The sequence below is a fragment of the Portunus trituberculatus genome, chromosome 48 (genome assembly GCF_017591435.1).
Source record: "Portunus trituberculatus isolate SZX2019 chromosome 48, ASM1759143v1, whole genome shotgun sequence".
NCBI lineage: Eukaryota > Metazoa > Arthropoda > Malacostraca > Decapoda > Portunidae > Portunus > Portunus trituberculatus.
Window position 1 is genome coordinate 16,605,072 of NC_059302.1, and position 17,093 is coordinate 16,622,164.

Consider the following 17,093-nt stretch of genomic DNA (forward strand, 5'->3'; position numbering starts at 1 on the left):
TTGAGAGGGCATGGGAAAAAACTAAAAATGGCCACCTATAGGAGAGATGTGAAAAAAATATAGCTTCCCTCATAGAAGGGTGGAAGCATGGAATAGTTTAGATGTGGAAGTGGTCAACGCAAGGAATATTCATGATTTTAAGAAAAAGCTGGACATTAGTAGATATGGAGACGGGACAGTACGAGCATAGCTCTTTTCCCGTATGTTACAATTAGGTAAATACAATTAGGTAAATACACACACACACACACAAGGTATAATGATTAGCATTAAAAGTAGATGGTTAAGTTTATTCATTCTTACATACTATTTGTACTTTGCAATACCTACATTATATACCATAAGATCTTATATATACTTTTCCTTTCTTTACCTTTTGGAACCTTATATATATATTCTTAATTAAACTTAAAGTGTTAATCCTTTCAAGCAAGAACTAGAAAAGAAAAAGTATTATTACACTGGAGCCCAATCGGGTACGCAGGGAAAAGTTCTTGAAACTGGCCCTCAGAACCATCTTTGAATTAATGATTCCCTAACTTGTGTGGCATCCAGTTCATGTTCATCTTCATCCTCCAATAAATCAACTACTTCCTGTGCCTCAACCTCAACATCTAACATGTCTACTCTTCTTGAAATAGCAATGTTATGCAAAACAGCACATGCCATCACAATTCTTTTTGTATTGGGAAGTTTGGTTCGCAGGGGTATGCTTAAGCATGCAAATCTTCTTTTCAGCACACCGAATGCCCTCTCAATACAGTTCCGTGTTTGTATATGAGCTACATTATACCTCTTATGCTTTTCAGTTCTTGGAGCTAGGAGTGGAGTCAGTAAATATTCCCGACTTGGATACCCACTATCCCCTAACAAATATAAACCGCTGTAATCTCCTTGCTCTAGAAGATGACAGATACGACTATTAGAAAATATTCTTGAGTCATGTACGCTGCCAGGCCAACTTGTGACAACATGCATAAATTTGAGTTCTGAATCACAAATACCTTGGACATTTAACGAGTAAAACCCCTCTCAACATCTATACATCTCAACGTTGTTCCCACCTGGACTCTGTATTGGAATATGTGTACAATCTATACACCCCAATACACCTGGCATACCAGCAATATCATAGAACTTTGAGGCCATCTGATGTGCTTCTTCTGGCTGTGGGAATTTGATGTAGTCTGGTGCCAGGAAAGCAATAAGTTGAACCACCTCTCCAACAGCACTGCATGCTGATGATTTTGCAATATCCATTATGTCAGCTACCGTAAGAAGGAAACTTCCCGTGGCTAGGTACCGCAAGGTAACTAGCATCTTCAAATGCAGAGGAATGCCATATCCTGTGGAAAGACATGCAAACATATAGCAAGGGACTTTAGAAGGAGTTATATACTCCCTCTCCTCTGCGTTGTGCCTAGTCTATTTATGAGGAAAATAAAGAGGAGGAGATCCCCAGGCCCCTTCGCTCCATAAGTAAGAAAGACTAGAAAAAGTGTGGAAGAACCTTAAATTTCCCAATTCACTCCACATGAAAAAGAATGACAGAGTTGTGGAAAGAAATACAGAAGATGGTTTCCCAGGTCTTGAATCAATAAGTATTGTAAAATATTCTATAGCAATATCACCATCCACATATATACTTAAATAAATAGCTACTGTTCCATACCTGTGCCAAGCCTGTCCACATGTGTACGTGGCCTAACTTCTTCAATGAGGTCTCATACAGCATCCTTTGGCAGACGAAAATGCTCAAGGAATTCTTCACCAGAAAGATAATGAAATGGGTCACTGCGATCTTTAGGTACAATGCGTGGAATCCTCACTCGTCGCAATTCTTACATTTCTTCATCTATGATTTCTTCTAATGCAGCCATGGTACCTGAAAAGTGTAGTTTTTAATGGTCTGAAGAATACCTAGCTGCATTTTGAATGGTTGTAGGGCATAGGTATGTTAGATTTGGGTGGGGGATAGGTGAGGTTAGGTTAAAATATGTTTGGTTTGTTTTAATTTCTGCCAATCTAACATTTCCGCTTTTTCATATTGACATTTTCCATCGCAAATTGATGCTTCAGAAGTTATGACAATAAATAGGTTGGTTAAGTTACCTTGGTTAGGTTAGGTTAGGTTGGATGGGTTAGGTTAAGTTGGCTGGGTTATTGTTTGCTTGGTTAGGTTACATTAGGTTTGTTAATAGGATCCATTCACTAATGTGTAATAAATCCATCAATAATGTCCTCTGATGTGTAGACCACCACAGAATCGAGTGTTACCTGCAAGCTCATCAAGGTACCGTTTATACCTATCCTCCATTGTTTCATCGGTCACCTCTTAATAGCCTTGAACTTAAAACTACAAATATACTCAATATACAGCCTCATGATCATTTTCATTTATTTAATCGTTTTTTTTTCCTGGGTATGAGCTACGTACATGATATCTCGGCTTCAGTCTACTCCACTCCTTCCATATTATAGTTTTTGCCCTTTAATTGTCCACTTACCTTTCTTAATAGTAGAAGCACACAGTAAGAATTCATGTAATGATATATAGATAACAAGATTAATCATATACTTAACAAATTTAGTCAGTGAAGTAGAGATGTGACGAGTCGATTAGGCTGTTGTTGATGTTTGGCGTGAACTCACAAGATGACTACAGTAGACTTCAAAAATTAAAACGTATGCTCAATATAGCATAAGAAAAGCTTTGTTGTACCATCAAAAAAGTTTGACATGGTAAATAGACTGAAATAAATTTAATTACAGTTAGCTTCTTTTTACATTTGGAAATTTAAAATACAAGGCGGTAGCTTTGGTCGCCCGGACATTTGACCAATGTTTTGCAAAACCCCTCGACCAAAGTTCCAATCTTTGGTCCACTAGCGGACAAAAAACAGATGGAAAAAGGCATTCTGGAACGGCACAGGACACAAATTGCTTGGTTGGCTGCCTAACGGATCAAAAAGAAGTAATATTCAGGAACCGGCTATGTATCTAATCCATTCCAGGTATCCACAGCTCTATGAGGGAAACTACTTCTTAATGTCTCTTATACACGGCACCTTCTTCAATTTCTTCCCATGTCCCCTTGTAGTCCTTATTTCCAGGTTTAAAAAGTCATCATCCACTTGATCCAGTCTATTCACCATTTTAATAAATACTTATCAAGTCTCCTCTTTCTCTCCTACTTTCAAGTGTTGGAATTTCCAGTTTTCTCAACCTCTCCTCATATGTATTTACCTAGTTGTAGTTTTACAGGGCCTGGGCATTATGCTCGTGTGGTCCCGTCTCCATATCTACACTTATCCAATTTTTCTTTAAAACTATGTACACTCTTTGCTGACACCACTTCCTCACTCAAACTGTTCCAAGTCTCAACACATCTTTGCGGGAAACTAAATTTTTTAACATCTCTCAGACATCGTCCCTTCCTTAGTTTCTTACTATGCGATCTTGTGCTTCTAAAGTCATATTCTTCTCTCAGGATCAGTTTCTCATTATCCACTTCATCCATTCTGTTAATCAATTTATAAACTTGTATCAGATCCCCTCTCTCTCTTCTGCTCCAAGGTTGGTAGATCCATTGCCTTTAGTCTCTCCTCATATACCATCCCTTTAAATTCTGGAACCATTCTTGTAGCCATTTTTGTAGTCTCTAATTTTCTTATGTGTTTCTTTTTATGGGAGTCCACACAACTCCTGCATATTCCAATCTAGGTCTTATTTTAGTACTTATCAATTTCTTCATCATTTCCTTGTCCATATAGTGAAATGCTACTCCAATATTCCTTAGCAAATTATACGTCTCTCTGAAAATTCTATCAATATGGCTTACCGGTTGATTATTTTCTTCCATTGTCACTCCCAAGTCCTTTTCCTTTTTTACTTTTTCTAGTTCTACTCCATCTCCCATCTTATAGATTCCCACTGGTCGTCTTTCACTTTTTCCCATTTCCATGACATGGCTTTTGTCCACATTGAATTCCATCTCCCATTTTTTGCTCCATTTCCAGATCTTGTTTAAGTCTTCCTGTAGTATTTCACAATCCTCTTTTGTTTAATGACTCTGCACAGTTTCGCATCGTCCAAACAGATTTATGTAGCTGTTCACTCCCTCTGGCATGTCATTTATATATACGAGAAAAAGTATTGGTGCCAATACTGACCCCTGTGGCACTCCGCTGTCTACTGTTCTCCACTTGGACTTCATATCTTTAACTATCGTCCTTATTTCTCTCCCCTTAAGTAATTCTTCATCCATCTCAATGTGCTTCCTTTTAAGCCACCCTTCTCCTCTAACTTCCATAGTAATCTTTCATGTGGCACTTTATCAAAAGCCTTTTTTAGATCTAAATAAATACAGTCAACCCATCCCTCTCTCTCTTGTACTTTATCAACTATTCTAGAGTAGAAACTCAATAAATTTGTCACACATGACCGACCTTTTCTAAAACCAAATTGGCTATTTGATAATATTTTGTTGTCTTCAAGAAACTCAATCCATTGCTTCTTTATTACTTTTCACACATCTTGCATATTACACTAGTTAGTGATACCGGTCTGTAATTTAAAGGTTCTTCCTTCCTTCCGCTCTTATATATGGGAACCACCTCAGCTCTTTTCCACTCCACTGGCACTGTTCCATTTTCTATTGAGCATTTTATGATGTTGTATATTGGACTTGCTAGTTCTTCCCTACATTCTTTCAGTATTCTGCCTGAGACTTCATCCGGTCCCATTGCCTTTTCCTCATCCAATTCCGTCATCAACTTTTTATTTCAAGCTTGGTTACTTTAATCTCTTTCATATAGACAGTCTCTCTATTACCCTGTGGTCTTTCAAATTTGGATTCCTTAGTAAAGACCTCATGAAATTTACTATTTAACAGTTCTGCCATACTTTTGGGTCTTCCACCATTCCGTTTTCTCCTTTTAACCTTTCTATTGTTTCTTTTTGTCTTATTTTTCCATTTATGAATCTGTAGAACAATTTTGGTTGTTCCTTACATTTTTCGACAATGTCCTTTTCATAGTTCTTTTCTTCTTCCTTTCTCACCTTAGCATATTCATTTCTTGCTGTTTTGAAGTTTTCCTTATTTTCTGGATTTCTGTTTCTTCTCCACCTTTTCCATGCTCCATCTCGTTTCTCCTTTGCCCTAGCACATCTTGCATTAAACCAATCTTTCTTTCCTTCTTCTTTAGGTCTATATTTCGGAACATATTCCCTGACCCCAGTTTTGTATATTTCCAAAAATAAGTTATATTTCTCTTGAACCGTTAATGAGTTTTCCATCTCCTCCCAGTTTACGTTTTAAAATAGTTCTTGAGATTCTCAATATCAGCCTTTCTGTAATTTAATCGGTCTCCTTTGTATGATTCATCTCTATCTTCCTTTCCTTCTTCTATATCCATCTCTAATATTACATGGTCACTCTTTCCCAATGGGCACTTGTATCTTATATCATCGTTAATTGGTATATCCCTTGTAAAAACTAGGTCTAATCTTGCCGGCTCATCGTTTCCTCTGAATCTTGTGTTTTCCTTTACTCTTTGGACCATCAAATTATCTATCATTAGGTTCAGGAATCTATCTCCCAGGCATCTTCCCCCATACCACTTTCATAATTTTCCCAGTCTACCTCCTTACAGTTGAAATCTCCTACCAATATCACTTTTCTCCTTTCCTTAATGATTCTTGTAAGACTCCTTATTGTGTCATCTATCATGTCTCTATATTCTTGGTTAGTCCATGAGTTTGTTTTGGTGGCACATATGTTCCAATGATTGTTAACTCCTTTTTGTTAATATGCATCTTAACATACAGTATTTCTGATTTTCCTTCCCCAAACTCCACTTGATTTACCACTATCTCCTTCCTTAACATCATCATGACTCCTCCTCCTCCTTTACCCACTCTGTCTCTCCTCCATATATTATACCTTTTATCTATGTCTATTTTTATTGCCTCATTTAACTTTGTTTCCACCAGGCATACAATATCTGGTTCTTCTTTCTTTATGTAATCTCTTAATTCTAATTTACTAGATAAAATCCCATCTATGTTTGTATACATCATTTTTAATCTCTTGTTCTTATCATTTTTAGTTAAACTTGCTCCATTTTTTCTCTTCTTTCTCTTTTATATACCATTTCCTTATCCTGTCTCCTATAATTCTCCAAAAAAATGCCTTCTTCTCCTCCTCTGACCTTTCATTATTTTTTTCTCTTGCTTCTGCCACCAGTTCATTGTGTCTCTTCCTTTCCTCCTCATTTCTATTTTTCTTTATATATATATATATCTTTGCAACCTTCTGTTTCTCTGAGTTTTATTTTTCTATATAGTACTTCTTCTGCTGCTGCTTGTGATTTTAGTAATATCTTAATTGGTATCACTGTTCCTTCTTGATATGGTCCCATTCTATGGATTTCTTCTACTTCCTCTTCTAAGTTCTGTCTATCCTCGTCATTCAGATGTTTTAGTAGGTCTTTTACTGATTTCATATCGTCTTTTTCCCTTCTTGGTCTATATTTAACATTTTTTTCTTTCAGTCCAAAAATAATTACACTCTTCTTTTTTCTGCAATTTCTCTTACTAAATTTTCTTTTTCTTGAGGACTCTATCATTTTGCTTGTCATATTTTCATCTCTTTCTTTTAACTGTTCTTGAAATACTTCTTGAAATGATTCCTTGTCTTTCTTATCTTGGATTCTCCATGCTTGTACTTCTTTTTAATCACGTCTTGTACTCTTTCTTCTTCTTTGTTAACTAGATCTTTTAGCTTCTCTTTTCTTTCTCGGCTTTACCGAGTCCTTCTTCCATCAATTTCTTGTAGTTCGCTATTTGGACTTTTAATTCTTCATTTTCGGTTCTTAGCCTAGTTTCGTTTTCTTCCACTCTTTTTATCCTTTCTTTCAATTTCTGGAGCTCTTTATCCTGTTCTTCATTCTCTTTCATTTCCATACTCTCCTTTATCAATTTATCTAATTTACGTTCGATAGTCAAGACTCTATCAAATAGTTAAGTTTGCGCCGTATCATAAAGCCTTCAAATTCTCTTTCTCCCTCACCAACATTGTCATCATCAGCTTTCATTCTTTCCCTTGTCACATACCTGCATTTAGATGGAATATCTTTCTCACTCATTATTATTTAACACTGTATTCATGAAAAAAAAAAAAAAAAATGAGTCCACACTTTTCGCCCAGGCCACTGTAAACCCAAACAAAGGTAGTGAAGATCAGCTGATTCTCGGGAGCGACGGTATTGCATGCTTCCTCTACCGCGTCTCGTGTGTGTGTGTTTGTGTATCAGTACAGTACTATATACAATATGTAGTTGCTCTTTAGGAGTGATAAAATTGTTTATTCCATTCAAAATTACAAATACTTTATTACTGTGGCTTTGTACAGTACACTGTGTGGAATGCATTTGCTCAGCACACTTGAGAAAACAATAAGTATGAATAACAATTGTACATTTTAATTTACACATAACTTAGCTACCATAGAGCTAACTTAAATAAAGGGAAAATGTAATGATACCTCCCTCTTGAATTCTTTACGTCATAGGAAGGGGCAAATATAGAAGCTAGCCGAGGCCACAGGAGGAAGGTAGGCATGTAGTTAACAAGATCTGAAGAACAGTTAGCATGAAAACAGTAGATGGCAAGAGAGGCAACACTGCTGCAAAGATAAAGAGGCTGAAGTCACTCAGAGGAGAGGAATTGATAAAATGAAAACCCCTAGTTTAAACTGTCAACCCTGCTGTACCTAATTAAAAATTAACCTAATTGAATCACAATACTGATGAAACTAGCAGATAAAAAAAAAGGAAAGATTTTGAACTTCATCTGTGATGTTACTTTACTTTGGTTCAGTGCTGTAGTGCCATATCATTTTGCCATGCCACTCTACCTTCATTATTGAAATAATGACAGAAGGAGTCACGGACCTCCATTGCCTGATGGGCAGGTCTTTGGCCTACTCGAGCTAGAGTGATCATTCCTTCATTGGGAGTATTACCATAAGGTAATTGCCAGACATTCCTCTGCTGTCACAGCCTTCCGCATATTTGTGTCTTGTTTGGTGATTGCCTGTCTCACAAGCTCCAGAATTTCATGGAACTGGAGTTTGTTCAGCCTCATGAATTTTCTATAGCCTTCCTCATCTTCGAGGGACAGCTCCTGGACCAAGTTCCTGAACAAGCTTTCTTGCCTTCTTGCTAGCCACCTTCGCGTCCAAATCCTTGCCTTCCTTTTTCGTTTGTTCTGCAATGCAATTGCATAAAGTCCAACAGCTAAGATAGCGTGGTCAACTGGGTCCATTGTGTTCAGTGGCGCTCCGCCCGGGTTTGTTGTTGTTGTGGTGGTGAAGGTCTCGGATGGAAGATCAACGCCGTGTGCTATGTTTCCTGCGATCTGATCGTCGAACATACTGGTCGCGTGACACGCTGTCGCGGGTATACGTGACTGTGTGATGCAGGCTTTAACATCCCGTCCAGCCCTTGGTGGCCAGCGTGAAGGTTTGCTGCCACACGGTGTCTCAGCGCCGCTGGTATCACCAGACACTGCCCCCTGCTCATAGATGTAAGTCACTAGGTCTTGCGACACCGCCAGCCTGTCCCTCACTGCATAGAACTGACGCAAACAGGCCGCCTCCAGCGCCCGGTGTGGGTTCCAGTCCCCTGCTGTTACCTTCACGACGAGCAGCTGATAGTCTGGGTCCTGCGTGGCTGCCTGCACCACCGTCGCGCTGTCCATCACAATCTGCTCGTCACTGTCGAGTGCCGCTACCATTGCAATTGCTACCGCTGCCTCCACAGAGCTGGCCTGCTCTTCGTCCACAACGTCTGGTGGTGCGCAGAGTGCAGGGTAGCGAGATAAAAAATCTGCAGCGTGGTTGCACTTGCCGGGCAAGTATTTGATCTGGAACCTGTACTGCAGTGTCTTCTCCTTCAGGGCAAACAGCCTCGGGTTGACCACGTCCTTCAGCTCCCTGTCTCCCAAGAGCTTCACCAATGGGCGGTGGTCAGTCACGATCAGCAGATTTGGGCACCCGAGAAGAAACAGGTGGGCTTTGCGGAGGCACCACGCTACAGCCAGAGCCTTGTCCTCCACTGGTGCGTAGCCTGCTTCCGCGGGCATCAGGTGACGGCTGTCACACAACGCCAGGCGCCACCCACCCACTCTTACAGCAGAAGGGGGTGTCTTTCATGGGGCAGGAACAGTGTTGCTGCAGAACCACAAAGCCAATGCCCACTTTGCTCCAGTCCGTCGCCACCACCGTAGGCCTGCTCTTGTCATAGAATGTAAGTCCCTCCTTCGCTAACTTGCTGATGACTTCCTTCGCCTGTACAAACTTGTCTTGCAGGTTGTTGTCCCAGTATACCTTCTTTCCTTGTGGTTTTCGCAGGAGCTCCCTGAATGGCTCCATGATCGGAGCAGTGGCCAGGAAGGGTGCTAGCTGGTTAACAAAGCCGTGCCAGGAGCGGATGTCTGTCAGGGAGGGCTGAGGAGGCATGTCAAAGCTCCTCAGGTTAGCCAGCCTCTCCTCTGTGGGCTTGTAAGTGTCCCACCCTAAGTGGAACCCAACGAAGTCCACCTGCTTCCTGCAGAACTTGAACTTTTCTGGCTTCAAGGTCACACCCTTCCTTGCACACGTTTCCAGCAAATCATAAGCATGCCAGAAAGCATCCTTCACACTTGAATCATACAACAGGGTGTCATCTATGCACTTGAACTTCCTGAGAATCCCCGCGATGGCGACGTCGTATCTTCTGGTGTAGGCGTCAGGGGCGGCACAGTGCCCCATGGGAGTCCTGCAGTATCTATACCTGCCCCACAGGGTGATAAACGTGGTGAGTTTCTTGCTGTCTTCATGCAGCTTTACTTGGTGAAACCCCCAGTGCGCATCAGTGACGGTCTTGTACATGCGATGGGGAATGTCAGACACCATGTCAAACAGTGTGGGGGTGTGATGTGTCTCTCTCCTGCAGGCCATGTTGAGTTTCTGGTAGTCAATGGTGCGCCTCGGCTGGCCCGATTTCTTGGCTACCACCACCATCCTGGCATGCCACTCTGTTGCTTCACCCACTGGCACTGGCTCTAGGATCCCTTTTCTGACATCCTCATCCAGCTGCCTCTTCACCTCTGTCTCCCAGTGTCGCGGCACCGAAGCAGGCACGTGGCAGGCGTGGGATTTGGTGTCTGGGAGGAGGTGGATTACGTGCAGTTCGCCTTCCATTACTGGTAGAGGGCTTCTGTCGGTGTTAAACGTTGAGCCAGAGAAGTGATGGAGAAGCCACTCCTCCAGACGTGACGCGTTTTCTTCCACAGGCTGGAAGGGGACAGTAGCAGGCCGTGGAGGTGTGCAGTCAGCTGTGGTGGAGGCGGCAGCATCGCCCACGTCAGCCGATGCCACAGTTGCCGGCTGGTGTGGGAAGTCAGCGTGCACCAGGCCCAGGTCCTTGCAGGCTTGTAAGGAGATGTAGCATCGGGAAGCGGTCCTCAAGACAAACACATCTTGTGCCGTGGCCCTGTTGCCATGCCGCATGAGGCACGGGAATGCGCCCATGGGCTCAAGGCTCACGTTTGCCACATCGCGGAGGTTGTCGCGATGCTCTAGTGACGCTGTCTTGATGCCCAGCGCTGCCAGCAGGCCTGGCCCCGCCACACACACCTGCGCCCCTGTGTCCGGTACCACTTGGATCCTGGCCGAAGTCCCCTCCTTCCGTGTATCGTTAACTGTTATCCAGATACACGGCTGGCCCTGTGCTTTCCCAGTGGCTGCAATTACTATGCCAGAGGCTTCCACGTCCTCAGCTGCGGCCGTCTTCTTGGGTTTGCTCTTGCACCTGCTGCGGAGATGTCCAGTCTTGCCACAGTTAAAACATGCCAGCTCCTCAGCGGGGCGCGAGCCTTTCCCAGGCCTGTGCAGAGTCCCACAATTACTGCAGCGGGGCTTGGGAGGCGGCCGGCAGGTGGCAGCCACTAGAGACGGGGCCACACCCTGCGGTGCGTCTGGCAGCGGCGTCGCTCCCACCACCGCCGCGCCTTCCCACCTAAAGTTCCCGCCAGAACTGGAAGCAGCGTCCCTATGAGCCTCATATGCTACACAAAACTTGCGCAGGGAATCCACATCATGGAACGTGTCACACCTGCGAAACACTTCCTCCTTTAGCACAGTACTCCCTAAACCACTCACCAGCTTGCGGAGTAGCATGTAGTCAGCCAAGCCACTATCACAATGAGGACACTTGAAATCACAATCCGCCGCACACTGCACTGACCTTGCAAAGTACTCACTGATAGTCTCACTGTGATCCTGGCTTGCTGTGAAGAACCGACACCAGTCGGCTGCCTGGTTGGTCGCCTGAAGAGCGATGCGGCTGACCGCATCCAGTGCCTCCTTCACCGTCAGGCCCTGCCACTCGTCCGCGGTGAACCTGGCATCCAAGGCACGTTGCAGGGGAGGCGTGCAGTGGAGATGAACGTGCAAAACCGCCTCCGCTGGTGCCCACATATTCAGGTCCAGCCAACACTGCATCGAGCGCCTCCAAGACCGAAACGCCGCGGTGGACATCTCTATGTCATACTTCTCCGGGGCTGACGACCTCGGTGCTGTAGGGCGATGAGCAGGCCGCGTTGCAAGCTGCTGCTGCAGGGAGGCGATGGCTTCAATCTGCGCCAGGAACAGTCTCTGTGCCTGCTCTAGAGCTGAAGGGATCTTCGGCGACCTCCGGCTGCTCCTCGGGGTCTGGCTGGATAGTCTTGACCTTCCAGCCATGGTGTACAGCGTAGGGAACTCGATCCTACTCACTGTGCCATGTAAGAGGGCTGAGAGAAACACGGAGGAAGTGCGTGTCCTTAACTGAGAGTCCCGAGGCCAACTGCCTCTGAGTACAAAGGGGCGACGTGATGCCGGTGTGACCGGCCCAACATATCGTACATCCTACACTTGGGGTTAGTAAAAACTTCAATTAAGATTATCGAAGCAGAAATATGAACTATAAATTGTTAATGGTGTCACATTCCCTAATATTATAGCTTTCCTTTTTTGCTTGAGTGCTATTTTCATACTTGAATCTTGGACTTTGACGCCAATACTTTACTTAGTGAGCACTCAGCATACCTTAAGTATAATCATAGGTACCACTCAAGTGCTCTACTTAACAAAGTGCTCTAGCACTGCTGTTAAGTGTAAGTCGTTCCACAGGAGTCTGCGACTGACTACATGCTAGTGAATGGGAGAATGCGTGAAATTGTTGATGTGGATAGATGAAGATGGGATGATTGACATAGTCTCAGACCATAACATTCTGGTGCTAGAATGTAAGGTGAATGGAAGAGACGGAACAAATGCCAAGGTCAAGAGGAAAAAGTGGAGGTTGAGGGATGCAGGATGGGAGAATTTCCAGGTGGACTTGAGCGAGAGAAGATGGGAGGATGAGAGCCTGAATGGTGTGGATGAACTGAATGACAGATTTGTAGAGAATGTGAAGAACGCAGCAGCCAGTCAGATAGGCTATGTAAGAACAAGTGCTAGAAAGCATAGAAGTAGGCCGTGGTGGAATGATGAGATTAGAGATGCTAGGAAGGAAAGGAAGAGACTGAATAGGGTGTGCAGACAGTTAAGAAAGAGGAGGCATGAGAGTGAGGAGGTTGAAAGTGAGTACCTGAATGCATGGACAGCGTATGTGAGTCAGCAGCGAGTGACGAAGCGAAGAGATAATGAATGCTAAAATTACATGTGAGAAAAGTGTGATTCAGTCCCTTAGAGAGAAAGGTGTGGAAGGTGGTCGTGAATGGTACAGATTCCTGAGGGGTGAGGGGATGCCTGACAGTGAGAATGTGGAAAGCCTGAAGGTGAATGGGGCAGTGGTGACTGATAAGAAATGAGAAGGGCAATAAAAGAGTTTTAGGAAGAGATTGGAGGTGTAGGTGAAGGTCTTTGATGTGGGTGAAGGACCTGCGTCACTGAAGAGAAAGGATGCAAAAAATTTATATTCTTTTTTACGTAGGGAAGAGGGCCAGCCAAGGGCAAAAAAAGAAAGTTAGAAAAAGGCCCACTTGAGCGCTGGCTCTCCAAAGAGTTCAAAAAGTGCTAAACCCGTCAGCCAGGATTAGGGGAGCAAATGCCTCGATACCTCCCTCTTCAAAGAAGACAAGTTGTAGGAATTCGGAAATACAGATGCAGGGAGGGAGTTCCAGAGTTTACCAGTGAAAGGGATGAATGATTGAGCGTACTGGTTAACTCTTGCATTAGAGAGTTGGACAGAATAGGGATGAGAGGAAGAAGAAAGACTTGTGCAGCGTGGACGCAGGAGGAGGGTAGGCATGTAGTTAGCAAGATCAGTAGAACAGTTACCATGCAAATAGCGATAAAATATAGAAAGGGATGCAACATTTCGGTGGTGAGAAAGAGACTTAAGACAGTTAGTCAGAGGAGGGGAGTTGATGAGACAAAGAGCTTTCAATTCCACCCTATCAAGCAAAGCTGTGTGACTGGAACCCCCCCCCAAACATGCGAAGAGTATTCCATACAGGGACGGATAAGGTCCTTATACAGAGTAAGCAGTTGGAGGGGCGAAAAACCTGTCGGAGACGCCTCAGAACACCTAATTTCATAGAAGCAAGAGATGAGATGTGAAGTTTCCAGTTAAGTTTATGAGCAAAGGACAGACCGAGGATATTCATTGTGGAAGAGGGAGACAGTTGAGTGTCATTGAAGAAGAGGGGATAGTTGTCTGGAAGGTTGTGTCGAGCTGATAGATGGAGGAATTGAGTTTTTGAGGCATTGAAAACTACTAGATTTTCTCTGTCCCAATCGGAAATCCTAGAGAGATCGGAAGTCAGGCGTTCCATGGCGTCCCCGCGTGATCTGTTGATTTCCTGAAGGGTTGGACGTCTCTGAAAGTACGTGGAAAGATGTAGGGTGGTGTCATCAGCGTAGGAGTGGATAGGGCAAGAAGTATGGTTAAGAAGGTCATTAATGAATAATAGAAAGAGAGTGGGTGACAGGAGGAACACCACTATTAACCCCTTCGCGCCGGATGTTAAAAAAGCCCGCCTGTATGATATACGGGTGGTGGTGCCGCGCTCCCGAGCACGGGAAACTCGTGCAAGCTTGTCATACTTGTCGTCTTTGTGTATTATGCTGCTATTTTTTAGTCACTATATCACCTTTGAAGAGGAAAGTGGACGCTTCTCTCTTCGGAGAAAGAGAGAGAGAGAGAGAGAGAGAGAGAGAGAGAGAGAGAGAGAGACATTTGCTAATATTTTAGACACAAGCGGGACGCATGTAGCTTATCTTTCGAGAGGAAGAGAGAGAGAGAGAGAGAGAGAGAGAGAGAGAGAGAGAGAGAGAGAGAGAGAGAGAGAGAGAGAGAGAGTTGTTGTTTGTGTGTGTGTGTGTGTGTGTGTGTGTGTGTGTGTGTGTGTGTGTGTGTGTATTTACCTATTTGTGTATTACAGGGCCCGAGCTAAGCTCTCTGTGTCCTGTCTCCTTGTCCATTCCTGTCATATCTCTCTCATCTGATTGACACACACAGCGTCAACGACATGACTGCTCAGTTTATTCCAATTATCAATGCTACGATGCGGGAAACTATTTTCTCACGTCATTTAGACAGATGTCCTTTATTAGCTTTTTTCCATGTCCTCGGAGATGATTACTTGTGGTCACTTTTATCAACTCTCTATCCAGTATGTCAATCTTGTTCACCAATTTATACATAGTTATCATATCTCCTCTTGTTCTTCTCTCTTCTAATGTGGTCAGCCCCAGCTTCCTCAGTCTTTCCTCATAGTCTAACTCCCTGAGTCCTGGTACAATCCTTGTTGCCAGTGTTTGTACCCTTTCTACCTTCTTCACATTTTTCTTCATATGCGGTGACCAGACACATGCTGCATATTCTAGCTGGGGTCTTATTAAGGTACATAATATCTTCTTCATCATTCCTTCATCTAGGTAGTGGAATGCAAGGCCAATATTTTGAAGCATGTTGTATGTTTTCCCAAAAATCTTGTTAATGTGTTTCTCCGGTGACAAAGTGTTTTGCACGGTTACTCCTAAGTCTTTCTCCTCATTGGTCTCTTTAATTTTCTCATCACCCAGTCTGTAATCCCAGTTTGGTCTGTATCTACTTCTTCCCATTTTCATAACATGGGTCTTGTCTATATCAAATTCCATCTGCCACTCTTTACTCCACTCATATATTTTATCAAGATCTTCCTGTAACTTGTTACATTCTTCCACATTCTTTACTCTCCTAATAATTTTAGTATCGTCCGCAAACATGTTCATATAACTGTCAATTCCTACTGGCATATCATTAACATAAATCAAAAACATGATGGGACCCAGCACTGACCCTTGTGGAACCCCACTGGTTACCTTCTTCCACTCGGACTTCCTTCCTCTCACCACTGTTCTCATTTCTCTTCCCATTAAGTAATTTTCCATCCATTTTGCTAGTTTATCATTTACTCCTCCAGTCATCTTTAGTTTCCACATCAGTCTATTGTGTGGTACTTTATCAAAGGCCTTTCTCAAGTCCAGGTAGATAGCATCCATCCATCCCTCTCTATGTTGTAGTATGTCAGTCACTCTTGAATAAAAACATAATAAATTGGATACACACGATCTTCCTTTTCTGAAACCAAACTGCCTTTCACTCAGAATGTTTTCACTTTTTAGATACTCACTCCACTTAGCTTTAATTACTTCTTCACATACCTTGCACAATATACTAGTGTGTGTGTGTGTGTGTGTGTGTGTAATTAACTGTTTGATCTGCTGCAGTCTCTGACGAGACAGCCAGACGTTACCCTACGGAACGAGCTCAGAGCTCATTGTTTCCGATCTTCGGATAGGCCTGAGACCAGGCACACACCACACACCGGGACAACAAGGTCACAAGTCCTCGATTTACATCCCGTACCTACTCACTGCTAGGTGAACAGGGGCTACACGTGAAAGGAGACACACCCAAATATCTCCACCCGGCTGGGGAATCGAACCCCGGTCATCTGGCTTGTGAAGCCAGCGCTCTAACCACTGAGCTACCGGGCCGTGTATGAGTGTGTGTGTGTGTGTGTGTGTGTGTATTTTCACGAATGTTACAAGGCGGGACGCATGTAACTTATCTTTCGAGAGGGAGAGGGGGATGGAAAGAAGGGAGATGGGGAGGGAGGAAAGGGAGATGGGGGAGGGAGGAGAGAGAGAGAGAGAGAGAGAGAGAGAGAGAGAGAGAGAGAGAGAGAGAGAGAGAGACAGTCTATGCCATTGGGTAATTTTAGACACAAGGTGGGACGCATGTAGCTTATCTTTAGTGATTGGTGGAGACAAGGATGGTGGGAGGAGCACTAGGATTTCAAGGACAGCATACGGCGTGTGTAGTTGGTATCCAACACACTATACGGGACAACTGAACTAAAGAAAGCTCAGAAAAGAAATATGACGCCTATGTAGGCGTCACCGTATTTGCTACTGGGGCTTCATGACGCCTACGTAGGCGTCACCGTATTGAAGGGGTTAATAGGTTTAGGAGAAGAACAGTAGCTGTCTACCACAGCAGCAATAGAGCGGTCTGTTACGTTCACCGGTTAAACGGGTAAGATTAGCATCGAGGAGCCGGTGAACAATAACAATAAAAAAAAACAAAAAAAACTGCAGGTTCAGCTGGTGAGGAAATGCAAAGGGGGTACTTAAAAAAGCTATTTTAATAACCCATAATGAAACTGACACACATAGATATAACATGAAACATGAAACACATATATAACATGAAACACAGGAAAATGACATACACATATACACATAACACAGAAATAAATACAACAATAAAGAACCCAACTTAATACCTAACAATAATCCTAATCCTATATGGAGGCAATGTGGAAAACACGGAACGCGGGGAAGTGATACTTATGCGGTGTCGCAGTGGTGAAGTGCTGGGTGATGGTTGATCCCACGATAGTCCCAAGAGGCGTTATGTTCATTGGTTGAGGCCTGGACCTCGACTTGACTTCCAGAAAGCCAAGAGCTGGCTTAACACTTCCGGTTGAGTCGAATGGGGCCGCGTGAATCC